Here is a 23,823-nt window from a genome sequence, read left to right as displayed (position 1 = left end):
ACTCGGCCCTCCGTGGAACCGGTTTGACACCTCTGATCTAAACTATTAATCTACTATCCAAATAAATTACTTGTTCGAGCTTTCAGAGCCTAAGTCTTTTGCACAGTTTGTAAATAGATATACACTACCATTCAAAGTTTGGGGTCACCTAAAAAAGTATTTGTTTCTGAAGAAAGGAAAGTTTCTGCTTTCATGCATGAAACATGCATGAAATTAGTTTGAATAGGAAGAACACAACATGTTATACAGTTTCAAACGTATTATAAAAGTATTGGCACCCCTAAAAAACAAAGTGGAGATATAAAATGATATGCTCTTTAGTTGATTTCAGTATCCTGGAATTGATAATAATGATGCCTTTCACCTGTTCCTGTTACCTTTGGTATAAATAGGAGGTCGCACACACGTAAAATCCTGTATGTGGCGTCATGGATGAATCGTCATTGATAAACCAAAGGGTTTTTAGCAGAAATATGACAGATGGTGCTTGACCTACTCAGATCAGGTAAAGGATATAAATATACCACTAGCAGAGTCAAGGGAAATTATCCAATAGAACAGTTGCATGTTTGCCAGGAAGAGGAAACGTGCATATTATCTCCATGTACGGTGAGGAAGATGAGGGAGGCGAAGAAGAATCCAAGGATCAGAGTTTCAGAACTGCACCGTCTAGTGGAATCCAAGGGTATCAAGTCTCAAATTAGCTTTTAGTTGCCTACTTCCACAATAAACTAGCTCTTTAGAAGGGTTGCACAAAAGAAGCCCTTACTTAGCACTTCCCACAAATGGCTCACCTAAACTTTGCCAAGAATTATTGGACCTACAATTGGAATAGTGTGTTGGGGTCAAGTGAGACAAAATGTGAACTTTTTGGCCATGCACACCATCAGCATTTGTGGCGACAAAAGGGGACTGCATTCTAGGAAATACACCTGATACCCATATTAAAATATGGTTTTGGATCATTGCTTTAGGGATGTTTTGCTAATAGTACCAGAATGATTTAGCCCCAATCCTGGTTGCATCTGCCAGGAGATTGTGACTTGGCTGTGGATAGACCTTTCAAGACAATGACCTGAAACATACACCAAAATCAACACAGAAATGAAAACAAATGTTTCACAATGGTGATGTCAGAATCCGGGTTTGAAACCAAATAAAAACAAATCTTTGAAACCAAATAAAAACAAATCTAAAACTATCAAGGATTTTGTAATGTACTTTATGGAAGAGTGATCCAAGATCCCACCAAAAGCATGAATGAAAGGAAGGAAATTATATTTCTGTGTGTAAGATGTGTATGTAAGATGTTTAATTCTTTTTAATTGGCAAAACATTTTTTTATGAGGCAATTGTGTGTAGATTGATTGGGGAAATTATCAATCAATTATTAATTCTATACACAAGATGTGGTGGAAATGGAGTCTGAATATTTTTTAAAAGGCACTACATAGTATAATGCTGTATTACAGGGTTTAACTGAATAAAGTGATTGGTTTACATGTCCTTGTGTAAATCAAGGTCAAAACAAAATGTATCACAGACAGCATGAATTACAGACAGATAATCATTCAGAATCATGCAGTTACACAATAGCAATCATAGTCTTTAGGAGGACACTGTGAGACCAACAGAGCTATTGAACCAGTAACAGACAAATGTGATGCTCTTTCCTTTGCATTGTTATGTGTGCAGCTGGCTTAGAGAGGTGTAAATGAGACCCAGTTACATAGCTAGAAAGTACCAACTGTTTTTCCCGTAACTGCATACATTCACTTGTTTGTCTTGCAATTTAGAGCACCAATGTACATGGCCAATTTAGTGTTTGTGTTTTTCCGGACAGAACTTGTTACCAAATAGTGTTTACATTCTGCATGTGCAGTATACATTTTAGCCCCAATTAAAGTATCTCGACAAATGACTATGAGTGCTGGGATTAATCTCCCTTTTGACCCTAAGGAGAGGTTTCTCGCCCCACTATGCTTGCGGATGGAGAGGGAGGGGATGCATAGGTGTGTTTGATTGAAAGAGGGCAAGAGAGAGGTGGTGCTAAGGGGGGCAGTCAGTTGCTCTTGTGGAATCTGAAACCGGACCTAAGGCAAAGCCAGCCTGCTTGTCTGCGAGAGGGCTGCCTCACTGCTCAGTCATACCACTCATCTTCAGACTTCCTCAAAATATACTCGCTCACCCAAATACTCCGCCTGCTCCCCCCTCCTTCTGCTTCTTGTCCTCCCTCTTTCTGTCTCTCTCACTGCAGCTTTCGCTCCCATTCTCACACGCAGGCAGACAGCCCACTCATGGACTAGGAAGTTCCGTGTGGTCGTACGCTGTTGTGCTGGCTGAGTTTGGCTTCAGCCGTGTTAGGAAAGCTCTTGGCAAGGTGTTTAGTGTGCCACTCACAGACAACCTGTTTAACTCAGACTGTTCATATTCCGTGTACTGCGTACAAACGTGGGCTCTCCTTTTAACTGTGTGTCAGCTCAGGCTGGGAAGGGTGTGTTTTGCAGTCTGCAGCCATAGACTTGTACTCAGTGGACTGCTCTCCCAGCCTTCAGAGCCCATGGGGCTTTAGGCTGCTTCCCCTGCTGATCTTCAGTTTGCGGCTGCTATTCGTCCTGTCGGTCCCAGCGGAGACCTACCCAGCAGGCAGATGGTCCTGAGCAGTCAAGGAAAAACTTTATGACAGGAGCTCGTTCAAACCCTACTCACGTCAATCTCCATGCTTCTCTCTCTCTCTCTCTCTCTCACTGTCTCTATTTTCTCTTTCTCTCTCTCTCTGTCTCTCTCCAGTCAGCTCTTTCAGGCAGCTGTACAGAGCTCCATAAAGGTGACAACAGCAACATAGACAGAGGAATGCTGTTGCTATAGGAAGTAGAGACTTTCTCTGAACCATGAGGATTGTTAGCTCTTTCTGAGAACAAACTGACTTTATATTTCAGATTTTATTATTCTGGACTGTAAACCGTTACAAACAGGATATTAAAGCGATCCATTTAATAGGGTAAGTGTTTCTGCTCTTTGTGTGCATTTTGGATTTAATTTTTGCCTCCCCCTAGGTTTGTCTGCAGTTTGTTAGTTGTGTTTTGTATTCGTTGTAGCTTCTGTCCATTTCACACTAAGACCAGTTGAGTTCACGTCTATACAGTTCACGTCAGATTGACTGACAGACTATCAGACTATCAATAGGACTGTCGGGAAAGCAGCGGGACTCACTGTCTGGCACTCTCAGTAGCACTCCAGCATCTTAGCCAAGACAAATGCATCTTATTGTACACTTTGGATTTGTATATTGCACAGATTATCAGAAGACATTTTTCTATGATTGTTTTGCAAGATTATATCCCACAAAGTGAATGTCGTAGAACACAAGTGGTTGACATGATACACAAAAATCAGGACCCAATTTGTCTTCTTATCAAAAACCAATGGCTGAAATGTTTTTAAAAAGCATAATAATGCATCTTTGAAGCCAGTAGGTCCAATTTAATGCTTTATAACTTGTTAGTCAAAATAAGTTTACATTCTCTAGTCTCTATGTCGGTATCAGTAGGACTTTCTGAGCTGAAGGTGTAATGTCTGTCTTATGACTGCTCCCAATGAGATTACTTTTGAATTGTTATATTTAAGTATTTATGTAGCATTAAAATGCCTGGAAAGCTTAAGCTATGTTTTGTCACTATGTAGTACGATACCGTAAATGTTAGCAGAAAAACTGTCTGAAGAGCAACGTTTGGACTGGCAGGGTCTTTTGGGTACTGTAAAGATACAGTGATACATGGTTTTCATCATTGTCTCGTCAAAAGCTAAAAGCCTTGCTGTTCTTTCGGTGATGCATATGAAATGTTGTTTTTCCATTGCTCAGGGTTTTATTTCTCATGTGGGTGAGTCAGTAGGTTGGTGGTTCTGTCTGTCAAATCCCCTACTGCCACAAGCAGAACTGTAGTCTCAGTGCACTTCTGCCTTATTACAAATATGGTGAATCAGCTTCTAAGACGTGCTTCCAGACCAGATGTTTACACATTTGATTACTAAATTGTTTGCATTACAAAATGTTTTACTTCTCCAATGAACTCTCAGAGAGTAGAAAGAGAAACAGGGAGAGGAATGTTTGTTTGTTTTCATCCATATTAACATACCTGGGTAAAAATAATAGTTTATATTCTAGTGTCCATCTTAATTTCATATCTAGTGACATTGTTCAGTCTGACCATAAAGAATTAATCCAATCTCATTTCAAGTCAAATGTCTACTGGCAGAAAGTTTACTGCCATTTTAAGGATTCTACTTATACACCTCGGGAAGTAGTAGAACACTAGCAATTTGGCTACAGGATGCAGGTGCACATCGTGGGTAGATACAATGTACTTGAGCATGAGCGGCTTCTCTCAAGGACACCTCAATACACTAACAGAGAGGCCTCAGTCCCCCCCATTATTTTCCTAATCCTAAACCAAACTGTAAGTTTAAATTAGCCTTAACCCTAGACCTACTGCTAACTCTAACGCCTGACCCTAATCATAAACCCTACCACTAACCCCTAAGCCAAACCTCAACCATATATTTTTGCCATAACGTAACCCCTATGATAAAAATAGCATGTTTCCCTGTTTCACAAAGTCCAATTCCCCCTACTCTTTTACAATTATTGGGGGGATTTTCTGTATCGACGAGGTAAGTATTACATGAACACACCCTAGTTATTCTCTAGCCAGCTTTTCACTGATTGACCAACAAATACTTACACATGCATGCAAACACCCAGTGACATGGGCCCCTTGGATTTTAACTGGCCAAATCAAAAAGGACATTCAGATATTTAGAGTTAACTTTTGAATCATGTGTCACTAAGTGAGCGGTCCAGACAACTGGGGAAATAGACATCACAGAACACAGCAATGGTGGAGACTAGTGTATGGGTGTCTGCGTGTGTGTGTGTGTTTCTCTCTCTCTGTATTTGTGTGTTCCCTGACTTCATCAGGAATGTCTCAGGGGATCAGGTTACCGTGCTGTCAGCTGCACAGTGAGCGGGGTGGGGGTGTACAGGTTTGGCTTTGTCATATCTGATTATCAAGGAAAGGGGGAGATGGTAGAGAAAACAAGAAGAGAGAGATGAGGGAGAAAGAACAAAAAGGAGAAAGGCAATGGCTCAAAACTCGTAGATTCAGAAGTGATTTTTCATAACAATTTAATTTGAGCAAATCACATGACAAAAGAAGAGCCCTATAGCAGATATATGCATGGTAGTTAATGGGAAGGTGCTGTGGAAAATAATTGGTTGGTAATAAATTAATTTAGCCAATGCCAATTTGCCAGGAGATTCGTAGTCATATTATTTTCTAACAAACTCTTCAGACATTCATGGGAAGATGTCTGTGATCAACAAGTATCAAATAAACCTGAAGTTATAATGTAAGGTTGCTGAACATGATGTAAATAGTGACACTAGGAAATGAGGATTGAGCAATTGAGATGCAAATTCTGAAAACATTTGTCTCCATATTTAAGAAGATGGAAAACAAGTTGTTATGGAAAAATATTGGTGCAGTTTTGGCACAGGCAATAATATTGTGTTTAATTTTCACTTGTCGAAGTTTGTCTGTTTAAGGAGAATTTGTTCACCAAAGAAATATAGTCCTGCATGTATCACAGTAAACAGAGGTAATAGAACAAGCACATAATCCATATGAAGATGGTATCTAAATAAAGCACATTCAGTTATGCCTCTGACACTTTAGAAAAAACACACTTTGAATCATGTTTCAAACTCTTAGCCATTTGCGATGTAATGAATACTTTGGAAGACTCTTTCACCAACTTAATATTCCTCATCATCAATGATATTGGAAAGTGTTATATTAAAGAATGACACAAAAGTAAAGCCATTCAAAATTAAAACCAAACATGCTGATCAAACTGCCAAAAAATAAATAAAACAATTGTATGAGAACTTCCTTTATGCCCTGAGATCCAAATCTTGCATAGATCAGAAGAAACTAAGAAAAGCACCACCTGAGGGCTTGGCTCTGAAGCTGAGTAGGATTGGTTCTGGTCAGTCACTGGATTTGAGACCATAGGCTGCAGCAAGTGATATTATGTTGTAATATCAAATCACATTTTCATTGAGAAAAGGCCATTGTATGAATTGTTTCCACCAAATGTTTAAATATAAATGTTTATATATTCCCCATGAAATATATATTTACCGTTGATGTTGGGCCACAATTTAACCCAAGAATTGTTCCATTAACATATATTGTTTGATCATGGTCATATATTCTCATTAGCCCAATTAAATATTATTAAAATATAATGTTAGCATAGATTCATGCATTTCTCAAATATGAAAGTGGAAACATGCATGCATCTCTCACACTCATGGAGAGCAGGATCAAGCAAGCACAACAAAGTTAAAAAGCTTTGCCTGACATTCAAACAATTACTTCAATCAACAGTTCCACAACTACATAAGGCAATTTATGAACTCAGACAAATTATAGATATTCGTTGTTATTCCCCTTTAAGGATCCATTTGGATAGGTATTTGTCAGTTATATATTCTGTTCTGTATTTTTGTTTGCTGAATGGGGAAGCTGAATTTAGCGTGCTACACCTAACTTGTGGTATCATTAAGAACCAGTTTTTCCTGATGAGGGGTATTTAATTTCAATGTAGACATATTTGAAGTCTGCAGACTTTTGTAAATATTGTGTTATTGGCTAAATTTGTCATATACATGAACCACACAATTTAAATACATTTGAGCTGACACTTTGTCCTAAATTGTTTCTATTTCAGGGCTATACATAATATCATGATGTAACAAAATGTTCTTATCAGTCCTGCTGATGAGGAAACTGGACTAATGTAAACACCAGAATATAGTTCAGTCATCCCTGGCTTACTGTACCGAAATGTCAAAATGGAGATTCAGTGGAGAGAAAAAAATCTTCCCCATGCTTGTCTCAAAATGCTGTCCCAATAAGTTGCTCACCTTGATTTTGTTGACCACGCATGGCAATACATTTATGATAACAGTCGGATGACCAAAACCATTCTGGTTTAAAGCCCGAAAACCTGGTCCTGATGACGTTACTGATGTAATCCCTTGTGTCCTTTGCTAAATTCACTAGCCCTCATACCACAATTTGTACCTAATGATCCCTAGCATCCAATTGGCTATTTAAGCATGGCAGATAATAAATGCAAAATCAGGATTAGGGTGTCACTCTGGAAGTCATGACAACACATCTTTAAAAGAAGACCTCAAGTCCACACCTGTGTGGTTTTAGCTGGGCATCTCCAGAACACACAAAAACACACACACTAATACACACATACCACTGCTTTCAGAAGTGGGCAGAGGCTCTGTTTATTTTTTTCCGATACAGGCAGTGGTAACGGCTGGGTGTATTTGTCTTAAGCATCAGCTGTTCAGGGAGCAGTGCCTGCTAGTGTGTGTGTGTGTTTGTTTGCCTGCTGACCGTTTGTGAGTGGGAATGCAGGCATGCATTGTGTGTACACAGATGGTAAGAGTGGATGTTTTAAGGGTATACAGGATAGCTTGTCAATGTAAGGCATGCGCAGTCTGGCACAAATTATAGCTTTGCATCTATCTGCTAAGATTCCAGTGTTGCCATCCGGATATTACATTGCTTTGGCCAACTAAGTCTAAACTGAACCATAGACTTAATGTCTGGAAATATGAGCACTATGGTATGTTCATTAACTATAAACATTTGTTTTTTTCTCCATTGGTGCACTGGACTGCCAGTGTGATTGGTCTTACCTCTAAACTGCCTCGGTAGTGATTCACCAGATTAGTATATTTGGTTCCAAGTGAGTAATAAACAACAGCCATTACCTAGTATATGCTCAAATCAAATATGCTCAAATCAAAGGTAGAGCACTATACAGTGAGTGAAAAAGTATATGATCCCCTGCTGATTTTGTATGTTTGCCCACTGACAAATGAATTATTCGTCTATAATTTTAATGGTAGGTTTATTTGAACAGTGAGAGACAGAATAACAAAAAAACATCCAGAAAAACGCACGTGTTTTGGTGGGCCCTCCATTGGTGGGCCCTGGTCAAAGGGCATGTGTTGGCCCTTTGACCAGGGTCCACATATGCAAATCAATTTATAGATTTAAAATGCAAATCTATGAATTGATTTGCATTTTAATGAGTAAAACAAGTATACGACCCCTCTGCAAAACATGACTTAGTACTTGGTGGCAAAACCCTTGTTGGTAATCAGATGTTTCTTGTAGTTGGCCACCAGATTTGCACACATCTCAGGAGGGATTTTGTCCCACTCCTCTTTTCTCCAAGTCATTAAGGTTTTGAGGTTGACATTTGACAGCTCGAACCTTCAGCTCCCTCCACAGATTTTCTATGGGATTAAAGTCTGGAGACTGGCTAGGCCACTCCAGGACCTTAATGTACTTCTTCTTGAGGCATTCCTTTTTTGCCTTGGCCGTGTGTTTTGGGTCATTTTCATGCTGGAATACCCATCCACGACCCATTTTCAATGCCCTCGCTGGGGGAAGGAAGTTCTCACCCAAGATTTGATGGTACATGGCCCTGTCTATCGTCCCTGTGATGCGGTGAAGTTGTCCCGTCCCCTTAGCAGAAAAACACCCCCAAAGCACAATGTTTCCACCTCCATGTTTGACAGTGGGGATGGTGTTTTTGGGGTCATGAGCAGCATTCCTCCTCCTCCAAACATGGCGAGATGAGTTGATGCCAAAGAGCTCAAGTTTGGTCTCATCTAACCACAACACTTTCACACAGTTCTCTGAATCATTCAGAAGTTCATTGGAAAACTTCAGACGGGCCTGTACATGTGCTTTCTTGAGCAGGGGGACCTTGCGGGCACTGAAGGATTTCAGTCCTTCACGGCATAGTGTGTTACCAATTGTTTTCTTGGTGACTATTGTCCCAGCTGCCTTGAGATCATTGACAAGATCCTCCCGTGTAGTTCTGGGCTGATTCCTCATTACTCATGATCATTGCAACTTTACGAGGTGAGATCTTGCAAGGAGCCCCAGACTGAGGGAGACTGACAGGTCTTTTGTGTTTCTTCCATTTGCAAATAATCGCACCAACTGTTGTCACCTTCTCACCAAGCTGCTTGGCGATGGTCTTGTAGCCCATTCTAGCCTTGTGTAGGTCTACAATTTTGTCCATGACATCCTTGGACAGCTCTTGTCTTGGCCATGGTGGAGAGTTTGGAATCTGATTAATTGATTGCTTCTGTGGACAGGTGTCTTTTATACAAGTAACACGCTGAGATTAGGAGCACTCCATTTAAGAGTGTGCTCCTAATCTCAGCTCGTTACCTGTATAAAAGACACCTTGGAGACAGAAATATTTCTGATTGAGAGGGGTCGAAAACTTTTTTCACTCATTAAAATGCAAATCAATTTATAAGATTGTTGACATGCGTTTTTCTGGATTATTGGTTGTTATTCTGTCTCTCACTGTTCAAATAAACCTACCATTAAAATTATAGAATGATCATTTCTTTGTCAGTGGGCAAACGTACAAAATCTATTTGAAAGGGACACCCATATTTAAAGTGTATTGGTATGCCACTTATAATTGGTTGTGGTGCACCAAGCCCTATAATGCTGTTGACAACGTGATGTTCTGTTTTTTTGTTGCTATAATTATGAGCCACAGTTGTCCCATAAAGCTGTGGTAAGTCTACATTTCTGGCAAGGGGTATAGGCAATTAGGTGTATAGAATATATGGAATTTACTCTGCTTGAACAAATGTTACAGGGGAATAACAGCTGAAAGGTACCACCTTGTAAACATCTCATTGGTATAAAAGACTCGGAATATGCTATGACCGATTCTAGTTTATAGAAAAAGACAGAGGGGGTGGGGGGTCAGCAGAGTGAAAGCTGAAATTGTCAGGTATCATCTTGATCTGCAACACAACAAGGAGGTCTTTCAAGCCTGATACTCTGGAGGTGTGGCCAAGACCTCATGTCCTCCTAAGTTTAAACAGGGCAAGAGACACAGAACATTTTGAAAGTGCATTAGAACAACAATCAATCAATCAAATTTATTTAGAAACCCCTTTTTACATCAGCTGATGTCATAAAGGGCTTTTTCAAATCACCTGGCCTTAAACCCCAAGGAGCAAACAACTGTAGTGTTGAATTTCACTGGCTAAGAAAAACTCCCTAAGAATGAAACCTAGAGAGGACCCAGGCTCAGAGGGGTGACCAGTCCTCTTCTGGCTGTGCCAGGTGAATATATTATTTACCTGGCACAATTGTAATAATTAATAAATACAAGGTTCCTTAGAACTACAAGGATTTGTAGGAGTAGGAGAACTGACCCTACTCCCCCGGCACAATAATATAGCAGCATAAAACCTTGGGTCTGAGAATGGGCGGGTCCAGTGACACTGTGGCCATATCCGGGGGAGGCCCCGGACAGGGCCCAACAAGCAGGAAATCGATCCACCCACATTGGCAAGCACCAAAGGGACACCCACCAACTGCAACCACCCTGAAATGAGGGATGAGTATTGCCAGCAGAGTTAACCCCAAATTGCACGATGGCCACAACAGAGAGACAACAACAAGCCAGTGACTATGCCCCCAAATTGCATTGGAGGGAGGGCATCCCAGTGGTGATGAGAGCCCACCTGGCAAGACAGCAAGGGGGGACAGTATCAAGCCTTTCCGGTCACCTTCACACCCCTGGGTCATACTGCACTTAAAAATAGACAATGTTAAAGAGATGAGTCTTTAGTAGACACTTTAGTAGAGTCTCCACATTGAACCTTAGTTGGCAAATCATTCAATAGGAGTAGAACTCTATGAGAGAAAGCCCTTCCTCTGGCTGTTTGTCTAAGAAATTCTAGGTACAGTTAGAAGGCCTGCATCATGTGATCTAAAGTACATGTAGATATGTATGGCTGGATCATTTCAGCGAGGTAAGTAATAGCAAGTCCATGTATTGCTTTATAGGTTAACAATAAAACCTTAAAATCAGCCCTAAACCTAACAGGTAGCCAGTGTCAAGAGGCTAGTACTGGAGTAATGTGTTATTTAGGATTCTAGAAGCTGTGTTCAGCACTAATTTAAGTTTATTGATTTATCAGTCTAATCTAGAAGTAACAAAAGCATAGATTCGTTTTTCTTCATCAGTTTTTTATAAAAGGTTTCAGATTTTTGCAATGTTCTGAAGATGAAAATAAACAACTCTTGAGATATAATTTATATGTTCATCAAAGAAGAGGTCAGGGTCGAGGTTAAGGCCAAGGTTTCTTACAGTTTTTTGGGATCCGACATTACAGCCGTCGAGGTTCACAGTGAGATCTGCGAACAAAACTCAGAATGAAAATTTACATTGTGATTCCATATGACATCACCCAAATGCAGCATATATACACTGCATGCACAATTATTATGCAAGTGAGTAATCTGATAGTATTATTTTTTCTATTCAAATATTCTAAATCCAAATCATATAAACTTGAATGCTCATTGGATTGAATCATTTTCAGGTGATATGTATTTGTGTAATGAGGGAGGGTGTGGCAAAAGTGAGTAACACCTTATATCAAGGTGTGCATAATTATTAGGCAGCTGCATGACCTCAGGTAAAAGGGGCCAAAAAATAGATTTAACTGACACTGAAAAGTCTAAATGCCTTTCAGACGGATGTGACACTCTTGAAATAGCTAAACTATTGAGGCCTGACCACCGGACACTCAAATGTTTTGTTGCGAATAGTCAACTCGGGTGCAAAAAAATTATGGAGAAGAAAAGACGCAAATTTACTGCAAAAGACTTGAAAAGAATTAAACGTAAAGCTATCAGGAACTCATTATCCTCCATTGCCACCATATTCCAGAACTGCAACCTACCTGGATTGTCCAGAGGTATAAGGTGTTAAGTGCTCAGAGACATGGTCATGGTCAAGAAGGCTGAAAGAAGACCACCACTAAATACGATTCACATGTTGAAGCGTATAGATTGTGCAAATAAATACCTGAAGACAGATTTATGGTTTATGGACAGATGAAATAAGAGAGACTCTTGACGGACCAGTTGAATGGGCCTGTGGCCATCACTAATGGACACAGGGAACCACTTCGAGTCAGGCACCAGCAAGGTGGAGGAGGGGTACAGGTATGGGCTGCTATCATTGAGGATGAGGTAGTTGGACCTTTTCGGGTTGAAAAGGTCCAAAAAAGGTCCAACTTCCATACCTACTGCCAGTTTCTGGAAGATACTCTCTTCAAGCAGTGGTACAGGAAGAAGTCCTCAGCATTCAAGAAGGCCATATTGTTTATGCAGGATAATGCTTCATCACATACATCCAAGTACTCCACTGCTTGGCTAGCAAGTAAGGGCCTCAAAGATGCTTGAATAATGACCTGGCCCCCTTCCTTAGCTGACTTAAATCCTATTGAGAACTTGTGGACCCTTCTCAAACATGAGATTTCCAGTCAGGGAAAACAATACACCTTTAGGATTTGGGAGGCTGTGGTTGCTGCATCAGCGAAAGTTGATTATGAACAGCGAAAGTTGATTATACTTATTTAAGGAGGAGTCAGTTATTTGTTTTCTAATGGTAATGATCTTCTCATCAAAGAAGTTAATGTATTCCTTACTGTTGAAATAAAGACTCACTTCACTTTGTTGAGCATTGCTTTTTTATTTTTAACTGTATCAAAGAGAAATTGGATTGTATTTGTTCACCTCAATCAGGTTGAAGAAATAAGCTGATCGAGCAAATGTGAGTGCTTTTTCGGTATTGTAGTGTAATGTCTATCCAAGCTTCCATCTTGGTGGAGCGCCACATTCGATCCAATTTTTTAGGTTAGACAATAATTCTGGAAACTCACTGAGGAACATTGGGTATGGCCCGGGGTTCCTGTAAACAGTAGCTATGAAAAATTATTTAACGGCCTGGTTAGCTTTCATGAGTAAAACTTCAAAAGAATGAAAACTAGTGATGTGTTTAAGATTAAATTTATATTTACTGTCATAAATATTAGCAACACCCCCTTTTCTGGAAGTGCGGGGGATATGATCACTAGTGTAGCCAGGAGGAGAGGCCTCATTTAAGGCAGTTAATCAGGCAATTCAAAAAGATTTGCTTAATGATCAGTGATTAACTCATGTACTGCCATTGCCTTTGGAGCAAGTGCTCTAATATTAAAGAGTCCCATTTTGTGATGCGAGGTAATACAGTCATTTTTATTTGTGACCGAGGTGGAGGAAGGCTTTATCTTAATAGGGTTGCTATTGTTAGCACTACCCTGTTTAATTTATCTCAGCCTGGAACCAGTCACAGTCGTAATAGGCAAAACTATACTTACCACTCACGCTATGCTATTGATAGAGTCTACAATGCTAGCAGGCTGGCTAACAGAAGATCAGGTTTGGCCCTATTTCTGGGAGAGTCTCAAAAAGAGAGCCAGTAATGTACAAACTCAGTTTTCAGCCAGCGATTGAATTACGCAAGTCTGTTGTAGAGCTTAGCTGAGAGGAGGCCAGAGGCAGTAATTTACACGCTGATGCTATATTTTGCAATATCTCTATACTTACCAGTTTCAGACTTCACTAGCACCAACACCAGATTTGCGGCTACATTGGTGGCTCTGCCCCACGGTAAACAATGTACAATCGCCGGCTGATTCTTTAGTCTAATACTGCAGGAAGTGGAATCGTAATGACTAAAGTTTTCAGTTTTTCCTGGGCCACCGGTAGAAAATGTCTGCCAATCATTCCCCTCCGAAGAAGGCTCAGGCCTTGACTCTGACTGATAAGATAGTTCTCCTCGATGTTGAAATTATAACAACTACAATGATAAGGTATAATGGTACTTAGCTTCGGGTGAGTGCTCTGTTCGTTATGTCCAAATTGAGTCCCAGTGTAGAAAAGTTGGGTAAAAAGTCAATAAATATTATGTTGGTAAATTAATAATGGGTAATCAGTATATAGGAAAAGCTCTTAAAATGCTTAACAAAGCCATTGAAATCAATTCTCATTTTGCAAAACATCTTAATTGCTAATTGCTTAATTGTCTTTTCAGTTATCTTTTAAAAACCAGGTACTGTCATAAAAAATACTGCCATATCATTTAATATGAGGTATTAACTAGTCCTTCATTAATTTATTCTATGCATTTCTTTACATTCTTTACTGCAAAAGAAATGGCCATTCCTCACAATATTGGAAATAAAATATATAATATTATACAATTACTTATAGAGAGAGCAACACACCTCGGAAGACTTTGGACAGCGACAGATAGGAGTCGTCAGACTAGATAGTCCTGAGGTGTGGTCAAAGGGCTCTTTCCCTCATAGCAGGATACCAGAAAACATTTAGACCGCATTCACTGGATCCAAAAGAATATTGTAGCATATAATTCGGACTGATCCTTGTTTCCAGCACATAAACGAATGCAACATAAAAAATAGGGATTAAGACAGTGCAGACTCCCCCGGCACAAAGATATAGCAGCATAAAACTAGTGACTGAGACAATGTTGGTCTGGAGAAATATGTAACTCTGAGAAGGTAGAAGTGGGCAAGAAATCACAATTTACTTCAAAGAAAAACCACACATTTGTTTACTGTAACCAGTGCATTTATTCATCAAGCCTTTCATATCTTTCAGGCCAGAGTATTTCCTTGTTACAGACACACAAGTTGACACACACAGGTGAAAATGGCAATTAAAGGTGAATTTCCCACACCTGTGGCTTTTCAAATTGCAATTAGTGTCTGTGTATAAATAGTCAACGAGTTTGTTAGCTCTCACATGGATGCACTGAGCAAGCTAGACACTTAGCCATGGGGAGCAGAAAATAACTGTCAAAAGACCTGCATAACAAAGGTAATGGAACTTTATAAAGATGGAAAAGGATTTAAAAAGATATCCAAAGCCTTGCAATCACTTATCAATCACTTATTAAGAAGTGGAAAATTTGGGGATCTCTTGATATCAAGCCAAGGTCAGGTAGACCAAGAAAGATTTCAGCCAAAACTGCCTAAGAATTGTTGGGAATACAATGAAAACCCCCACAGGTATCCTCAGGAGAAATACAGGCTGCTCTGGAAAAAGACTGTGGTTGTTTCACGGAGCACAATACAACGATACTTGAACAAAAATGAGCTGCATGGTCAAGTTGCCAGAAAGAAGCCTTTACTGCGCCAATGCCACAAAAAAGACTTATTCTGCACTATAGCTGCACATGGGATGTTCTTGGATGTTCTTTCCAGCACGACAGTCAAGGTGACCCTCCAGTGGTTATGGCAGAAAAAGGTGAAAGTTCTGGAGTGGCCATCACTGTCTCCTGACCTTAATATCATCGAGCCACTCTGGGGAGATCTCAAACGTGCGGTTCATGCAAGACAACCAAAGACTTTGTATGACCTGGAGGCATTTTGCCAAGACGAATGGGCAGCTATACCACCTGCAGGAATTTGGGGCCTCATAGACTATTACAAAAGACTGCTGCCATTGATGATAAAGGGGGCAATAATTAAGAACTAAGGTTATGCAGACATTTGAACAGGGGTCAATGAAAAAAAAAATGTTTTGTCATGTTTTGTTTTATGATTATGCCATTCCTTTATGACCTACAGTTGAATGTGAATCCCATAAGAAATAAAAGATGTGTTTTACCTGCTCACTCATGTTTTCTTTACAAATGGGACAAAGTAATGAGACCACTGCACCATTTTCTTTTCTTTCCAAAAATGTTCAATAGGAAAGTTTTGAGTGAGGAACAGAAGTGTTCAATTTGCAGTGGTCTCTTAATTTTAACCCTTCTGGTCCTCACTCAAAACCTTTTCAACTTTTTTGGAAAGGAAAGAAAAAGGTGCAATGTTTTACATTGTTTTCTTTATCATTTTTTTATTTTCTCTGCCCTCGTTTTGTGCACAAATTCCATGATTGGCATATCCCACAGGTGTCCACTTTAGATCAAAAGAAAATTCTTTATCACCTTGGTGGGGGGATTTAACTAATCAAATTAAGTTAAAAATAGCTTTCATTATATCTAAAAACTCTAACGTCACAGGATTTATCTTTCCTCATGGTAATGAATATCCAGTGAAAATGATATTCAATATAGGAACAGATTATGAAAAATTTACTTAATTTGGAAAAATAGTATAATGCGCTCTACCAACATGAGTCAAGTTTCAGCCACCAAATTAGATAATTGTGGCAAGAAAAAAGGTATGACACTTGTTTTATTATACCAAAATGAAAGTGTAAAATGGAGGGGTTTGAGTACCCGAGTGACCCTAGGAGCTATGTTGTCTGGGGCTATATGCCCCTGGTAGGGTCTCCCAAGGCAAACAGGTCCTAGGCGACGGGTCAGACTAAGAGCGGTTCAAAACACCCCTTAATGATGAATAATTATTTGAGTTCCGTGACGTCGCCCGGTATGGCGCAGCCGGGGCCCCACCCTGGAGCCAGGCCCGGGGTTGGGGCTCGCACGCGAGCGCCTGGTGGCCGGGCCTTTCCCCATGGGGCCCGGCCGGGCATAGCCCGAAGGAGCGACGTGGGGCCGCCTTCCCGTGGGCTCACCACCCACAGGAGGGACCATAAGGGGTCGGTGCGTAGAGGATCGGGCGGCAGTCGAAGGCAGGGGCCTAGGCATCCCGATCCCTGGACACGGAAACTAGCTCTAGGGACGTGGAACGTCACCTCGCTGGCGGGGAAGGAGCCTGAGATAGTGCGTGAGGTTGAGAGGTTCCGACTGGAGGTAGTCGGAATCACCTCTACGCACGGCTTGGGCTCTGGAACCACACTCCTTGAGAGAGGATGGACTCTTCACCACTCTGGAGTTGCCCATGGTGAGAGGCGGCGGGCTGGTGTGGGTTTGCTTATAGCTCCCCAGCTCTGCCGCCATGTGTTGGAGTTTACCCCGGTGAACGAGAGGGTCGTTTCCCTGCGCCTTCGGGTCGGGGATAGGTCTCTCACTGTTGTTTGTGCCTATGGGCCGAACGGCAGTGCAGAGTACCCGACCTTCTTGGAGTCTCTGGGAGGGGTGCTGGAAAGTGCTCCAACTGGGGACTCTATCGTTCTACTGGGGGACTTCAACGCCCACGTGGGCAACGACAGTGACACCTGGAGGGGTGTGATTGGGAGGAACGGCCCCCCTGATCTGAACCCGAGTGGTGTTCAGTTATTGGACTTCTGTGCTAGTCACAGTTTGTCCATAACGAACACCATGTTCAAGCATAAGGGTGTCCATCAGTGCACATGGCACCAGGACACCCTAGGCCGCAGGTCGATGATCGACTTTGTTGTCGTTTCATCTGACCTGCGGCCGTATGTCTTGGACACTCGGGTGAAGAGAGGGGCGGAGCTGTCAACTGATCACCACCTGGTGGTGAGCTGGATCCGATGGCGGGGGAGGAAGCTGGACAGACTCGGCAGGCCCAAGCGTACTGTAAGGGTCTGCTGGGAACGTCTGGCCGAGTCTCCTGTCAGAGAGATCTTTAACTCCCACCTCCGACAGAGCTTCGCCTGGATCCCGAGGGAGGTTGGAGATATTGAGTCCGAGTGGACCATGTTCTCCACCGCCATTGTCGAAGCGGCCGTTCGGAGCTGTGGACGTAAGGTCTCCGGTGCCTGTCGAGGCGGCAATCCCCGAACCCGGTGGTGGACACCGGAAGTAAGGGATGCCGTCAAGCTGAAGAAGGAGTCCTATCAGGCCTGGTTGGCTTGTGGGACTCCTGAGGCAGCTGACGGGTACCGACAGGCCAAGCGGACTGCAGCCCGGGTGGTTGTGGAGGCAAAAACTCGGTCCTGGGAGGAGTTCGGTGAGGCCATGGAGAAGGACTATCGGCTGGCCTCGAAGAGATTCTGGCAAACCGTCCGGCGCCTCAGGAGAGGGAAACAGTGCCCTACCAACGCTGTTTACAGTAGAGGTGGCCAGCTGTTGACCTCAACTGGGGATGTCGTCGGGCGGTGGAAGGAGTACTTCGAGGATCTCCTCAATCCCGCCGTCACATCTTCCATTGAGGAAGCAGAGGATGAGGGCTCAGAGGTGGACTCGTCCATCACCCGGGCTGAAGTCACTGAGGTGGTCAAGAAACTCCTCGGTGGCAAGGCACCGGGGGTGGATGAGATCCGCCCTGAGTACCTCAAGTCTCTGGATGTTGTGGGGCTGTCTTGGTTGACACGCCTGTGCAACATCGCGTGGCGGTCGGGGACAGTGCCTTTGGGATGGCAGACCGGGGTGGTGGTCCCTCTTTTTAAGAAGGGGGACCGGAGGGTGTGTTCCAACTACAGGGGGATCACACTTCTCAGCCTCCCCGGGAAAGTCTATGCCAGGGTTCTGGAGAGGAGAATACGGCCGATAGTAGAACCTCGGATTCAGGAGGAACAGTGTGGTTTTCGTCCGGGCCGTGGAACACTGGACCAGCTCTATACCCTCTACGGGGTGTTGGAGGGTTCATGGGAGTTTGCCCAACCAATCCACATGTGTTTTGTGGATTTGGAGAAGGCATTCGACTGTGTCCCTCGCGGCATCCTGTGTAGAGTGCTTCGGGAATATGGGGTCCTGGGTCCTTTGCTAAGGGCTGTCAGGTCCCTGTACGACCGAAGCAGGAGCTTGGTCCGCATTGCCGGCAGTAAGTCAGACTTGTTCCCAGTGCATGTTGGACTCCGGCAGGGCTGCCCTTTGTCACCGGTTCTGTTCATAATTTTTATGGACAGAATTTCTAGGCGCAGCCAGGGGCCGGAGGGTGTCAGGTTTGGGGACCACACGATTTCGTCTCTGCTCTTTGCGGATGATGTTGTCGTGTTGGCCTCTTCAAACCAGGACCTTCAGCATGCGCTGGGACGGTTTGCAGCCGAGTGTGAAGCGGTGGGGATGAGAATCAGTACCTCCAAATCTGAGGCCATGGTCCTCAGTCGGAAAAGGGTGGCTTGCTCACTTCAGGTTTGTGGAGAGTGCCTGCCTCAAGTGGAGGAGTTTAAGTATCTAGGGGTCTTGTTCACGAGTGAGGGAAGGATGGAACGGGAGATTGACAGACGGATCGGTGCAGCTTCTGCAGTAATGCGGTCGATGTATCGGTCTGTCGTGGTGAAGAAAGAGCTGAGCCGCAAGGCGAAGCTCTCGATTTACCGGTCAATCTACGTTCCTACTCTCACCTATGGTCATGAGCTTTGGGTCATGACCGAAAGGACAAGATCCCGGATACAGGCGGCCGAAATGAGCTTTCTCCGCAGGGTGGCTGGGCGTTCCCTTAGAGATAGGGTGAGAAGCTCGGTCACCCGGGAGGAGCTCGGAGTAGAGCCGCTGCTCCTCCACATCGAGAGGGGTCAGCTGAGGTGGCTTGGGCATCTGTTTCGGATGCCTCCGGAACGCCTTCCAGGGAAGGTGTTCCGGTCCCGTCCCACCGGGAGGAGACCCCGGGGAAGACCTAGGACACGCTGGAGGGACTATGTCTCCCGGCTGGCCTGGGAACGCCTCGGTGTCCCCCCCGGAAGAGCTGGAGGAAGTGTCTGGGGAGAGGGAAGTCTGGGCATCCCTGCTTAGACTGCTGCCCCCGCGACCCGGCCCCGGATGAAGCGGAAGAAGATGATGATGATGATGAAAGTGTAAAATGTTCGCCTTCAATGGCCTTCATCAGAGTGAGCATGTGTTACGCCTTTTGTCTTGTCAAATCTACTAAAGTAAAAACCAATTTTTGGATTTTACTAAATTACAAGTGTAACATGTACATTTTGTTCTGTTTGATGTTACATTTTAAAACAATGACACTGAAATTAAATTATTATAAGGTGACATGATAACAGAGGTGGGGGACTCGAGTCACATGACTTGACTCGAGTCTGACTCGAGTCACAATTTTAAGGACTTGTGACTTGCTTGATTAAAGTATGAAAATGACTTGACTTTGACTTGAGAACAAGTTACTTGAGACTTGACTTGAAGTGGAAGACTCGACAATGACTTGAACTAATAATAAACAAACAGCAATAAAATTATTTTATATGTTGTGAAATCAGCACCACTAATCAGCGTATGTGCCTTTAACGCTGCACAATTCAAACCGCGCCAAACATGGCAGACAGTAACGTTAGTCGAGCTCCACAAATAGTATCGTTTGGATACAAGGACTTTGAACTGGACCGTGGGAATAAAAAAAGATTTGCCAGATGCAAAATATGCAACAACGTCAAATTTCATTCGTTATTTTAAGAACCACAAGGAAAGGTAAGAAAGTAATCTCTTTATATTCAGTTGAATATGAGCGGGCATGTATATTATTACACGTAGGCTATAATGTCTGTATTAAATGTGGGCATTTTCAAGTGTTTGTGGACTGCGTGTGGAAACTAAAAAGCATTGTGCTTACACCATAACAGTTAACTTTACTGCATGAAAGGCTAACATGGAGGCGCCGATGTGATTACTAGCACCTAAACATTTCGAAGAGGTTTTTTTTTTCACTCATACAGCGTAATTACATATTAGGCAGTTTTTCAGTCACAATAATTAGTTTATAAGGTTGTTATTATTAGACCTTATTACATGGATTAGCTGAATTCCAGTGCAGAATGCGTGTTATTTCTTGATAACAGACCGTTGCCATGAAAAACAGCGCGTTACTATGGACGCAGCAGGATTCTAACCAGAGACGGAACGGACTATTTTCTTAGAGGAAGCAATAAAATCGTTTTTAAATCAATAAATTCCTTTTGAAATCAATCTTTTGTTTCAAATTATTGATTTATTTGGTAGGTAGCCATGTAATAAGCGGGATAAGGTATAGCGAGGCGGTTGTTATAGCGAATACAACCCCTTCAGGCTGATTCAAGATCCCTCCGCTTTGTCCCCCCAAAAAATTGTACCGCGAAGGAGAAAAATATTTGATTTTGAAATCGAGCTTCGCACCGAGCGCATGTCAGAAACAGAGGACAGTATGTGTGTGTTCATCTCTTTAGTACTGTGACTCGACTTGACTTGCTTAGTGTGAACCCTTGATTTGACTTGACTTGCTTGATTTATCTCAACTGTGACTTGAGACTTGACTCGAGACTTGATGGTTAAGACTTGAGACTTGCTTGGACTTGACCATGTGTGACTTGTCCCCATCTTTGCATGATAATGAAGGGGATGTGCATCACTGATTGGATAACCTCTGTTCAAATTGAATTAATACAAATCTCTGATGTACCGCCCCACAACACCAAACTGTCTATCTTCCAAAACCTATGGCATTGTGAATTGATGAGGAAGCTTGGGACGTTGCACATGCAAATAGCTAGTTAATAAGAACCAATCAAAAAGCTTGCACATTTTCTGAGCAAATATTGTGGTTACAATAGGCTCCTGTCCAAGCCAGTGAGTCACAGCTCTCCCTGACTCTTATTTTGTACCCTTTCCAAATCTATGCGTTTGTATTACCTCATCTCTTCTGTAGGAGGCTCTTTGATTTTAAGTTTCCTTAAGATTCACAGTCTGATCAAAGATTTTTGAAAAAGCGTGTGTTTCAAATCAAATCAAACTTTATTTATTTAGCACATTTCTTACAAAATGCATTTCAAGGTGCTTTATAAAAGCTGCAAATATTATTTTGGGGATAACAGATATCAGGTATTATGGTAAAGATATAAAATTTACCGTAAGATTAAAACAAAAGGGATATATGACTTCATAAAATTAATAGTAAGACAAATACCAGAGGATCTGAGGGATCAACTGGGCACATATCTGAAACCCATGTCAAAACAAGTATTCAGGTAAAAGGCCCTGTATTGCTTTAAAAATCAATAAGGGCAAAATTCACAGACAGCCAATGTCTTAAAAGTCCTAAAATTGGTGTTGTGTTCTCTTGAGTATTCATAAGAACATGTGCAGCTGCATTTTGAATAAATTGCAGTTTTCCAATGCCTTTTTGCTTAAGGCCAGACAGAAGAGAGTTGCAATATTCAAGTCTGCTGGTGATGAATGCATGAATCAGTCTCTCAGTGTTAGCCTGGCAGAGAAACGGGCTAAACTTTGCTATGTTTCTTAAATGGTAAAAAGCTGTTTATCACTTGTCTGATATGAGCCTCATAGTTCAGGTCACAGTCTAAAATCACACCAAGATGTTTTGCTTGATGGGTTAAGTGTAGACCAAGTGAAATAAAATGAGCAGTCAGTTCCTCTCTTTGGGCCTTGGCACCAATAATCAAAACCTCAGGGTTTCATCAGTGTAGCTGTAAAAAATTAATTAATTAATTAATTCCATGCTTTCAAATGATGCTACCAAGAGGAAGCATTTACAGGTTGAACATCATAGGACCCAAAATCAAACTTTGTGGTCCATATTTATTGTCTTTGATTTTGTGGTCACTAAGTTTAACAAAAGAGTTTCTGCCACTGAGGTACGTCTTCAACCAGTTTAAAACTGAACCAGATAGTCCAACACAATTTTGACGCCTGTGTAGAAGGATTGTGTGATCTATGGTGTTTAAGGCGGCACTTATGTCCAGTAGTAAAAGGATAGACAGCGTTTTATTATCTGTGTTTATTCTAATGTATTTTACTTTTAGGAGTTACTTTTAGGAGTGCTGTTTCAATACTATGTTGTGTGTGGAAGCCAGACAATTTTTCAAATGTAGAACAGGCATTCAGATGCTATTTCAATTGTATTAAAACATGCTTCTCCAGAACTTTACTTCAACATGGTAGATTAGAGATTGGTCTGTAGTTTAACGCTTCAGGGTATCGTGTGCTTTTTTTAAGTAATATAATTTCTAAGGCGGCTTTCAGAGCAGTGGGAAAAAGGCAAGTAAAAAGAGAATAGTTGTCAATTGTTAGTATGTCCTCATATATGCAGTTTAAAAAGGATGTAGGGATAGGGTCAAGTGAACAGTTGGATGACTTATGGTTTGAATTGGATTGTTTCTTCATCCCTCCAAGGAGGTTTCTGTCTTTATTTTCAATGGAGCCACAGCATCAATTGTTGTGTTGAGTCTTGTGGAAAGGTTGTTTACAGGTCATCACAGGATGACGGGAGAAAAGGCAAAGGGATATTATGTTTTTTTAAATTCTCTGCTTTTTCAGTGGAAAGATGTGTTTTTTAACTGTATGTTCTGTGGTGCATTGTATGGTGGGGGTCAGACCGGTAAAAAAATATACAGAAGTGGTTGGATAAAGCTGCATCAACAATAGACAATACACTCACCTAAAGGATTATTAGGAACACCTGTTCAATTTCTCATTAATGCAATTATCTAATCAACCATCTAATCAATCACATGGCAGTTGCTTCAATGCATTTAGGGGTGTGGTCCTGGTCAAGACAATCTCCTGAACTCCAAACTGAATGTCAGAATGGGAAAGAACGGTGATTTAAGCAATTTTGAGCGTGGCATGGTTGTTGGTGCCAGACGGGGCGGTCTGAGTATTTCACAATCTGCTCAGTTACTGGGATTTTCACGCACAACCATTTCTAGGGTTTACAAAGAATGGTGTGAAAAGGGAAAAACATCCAGTATGCGGCAGTCCTGTGGGCGAAAATGCCTTGTTGATGCTAGAGGTCAGAGGAGAATGGGCCGACTGATTCAAGCTGATAGAAGAGCAACTTTGACTGACTGAAATAACCACTCGTTACAACCAAGGTATGCAGCAAAGCATTTGTGAAGCCACAACACGCACAACCTTGAGGCGGATGGGCTACAACAGCAGAAGACCCCACCGGGTACCACTCATCTCCACTACAAATAGGGAAAAGAGGCTACAATTTACACAAGCTCACAAAATTGGACAGTTGAAGACTGGAAGAATGTTGCCTGGTCTGATGAGTCTCGATTTCTGTTG

The 23,823-nt window shown here is 42.1% G+C and overlaps 1 protein-coding gene across 2 annotated transcripts in view; it reads left to right on the top strand.

Annotated features, from left to right (window-relative positions):
* The first annotated feature begins 2,290 nt into the window (after positions 1-2,290).
* The window catches only part of arhgap24 (Rho GTPase activating protein 24), a 233,485-nt gene continuing 211,952 nt past the window's right edge, over positions 2,291-23,823 (top strand). The window contains exons 1-2 of one of the 2 annotated variants that reach the window (XM_034296914.1): positions 2,291-2,827; positions 2,940-3,001. The gene's annotated coding sequence lies outside the window, so the exon portion shown is untranslated. Of the gene's footprint in view, positions 3,002-23,823 lie in introns of both variants that reach the window. The other variant, XM_034296915.1, reaches the window with a different exon arrangement.

The sequence above is a fragment of the Esox lucius genome, chromosome 14 (genome assembly GCF_011004845.1).
Source record: "Esox lucius isolate fEsoLuc1 chromosome 14, fEsoLuc1.pri, whole genome shotgun sequence".
NCBI lineage: Eukaryota > Metazoa > Chordata > Actinopteri > Esociformes > Esocidae > Esox > Esox lucius.
The sequence above is the reverse complement of the archived record's forward strand: the minus strand, read 5'-3'. Positions and strand labels throughout refer to the sequence as shown.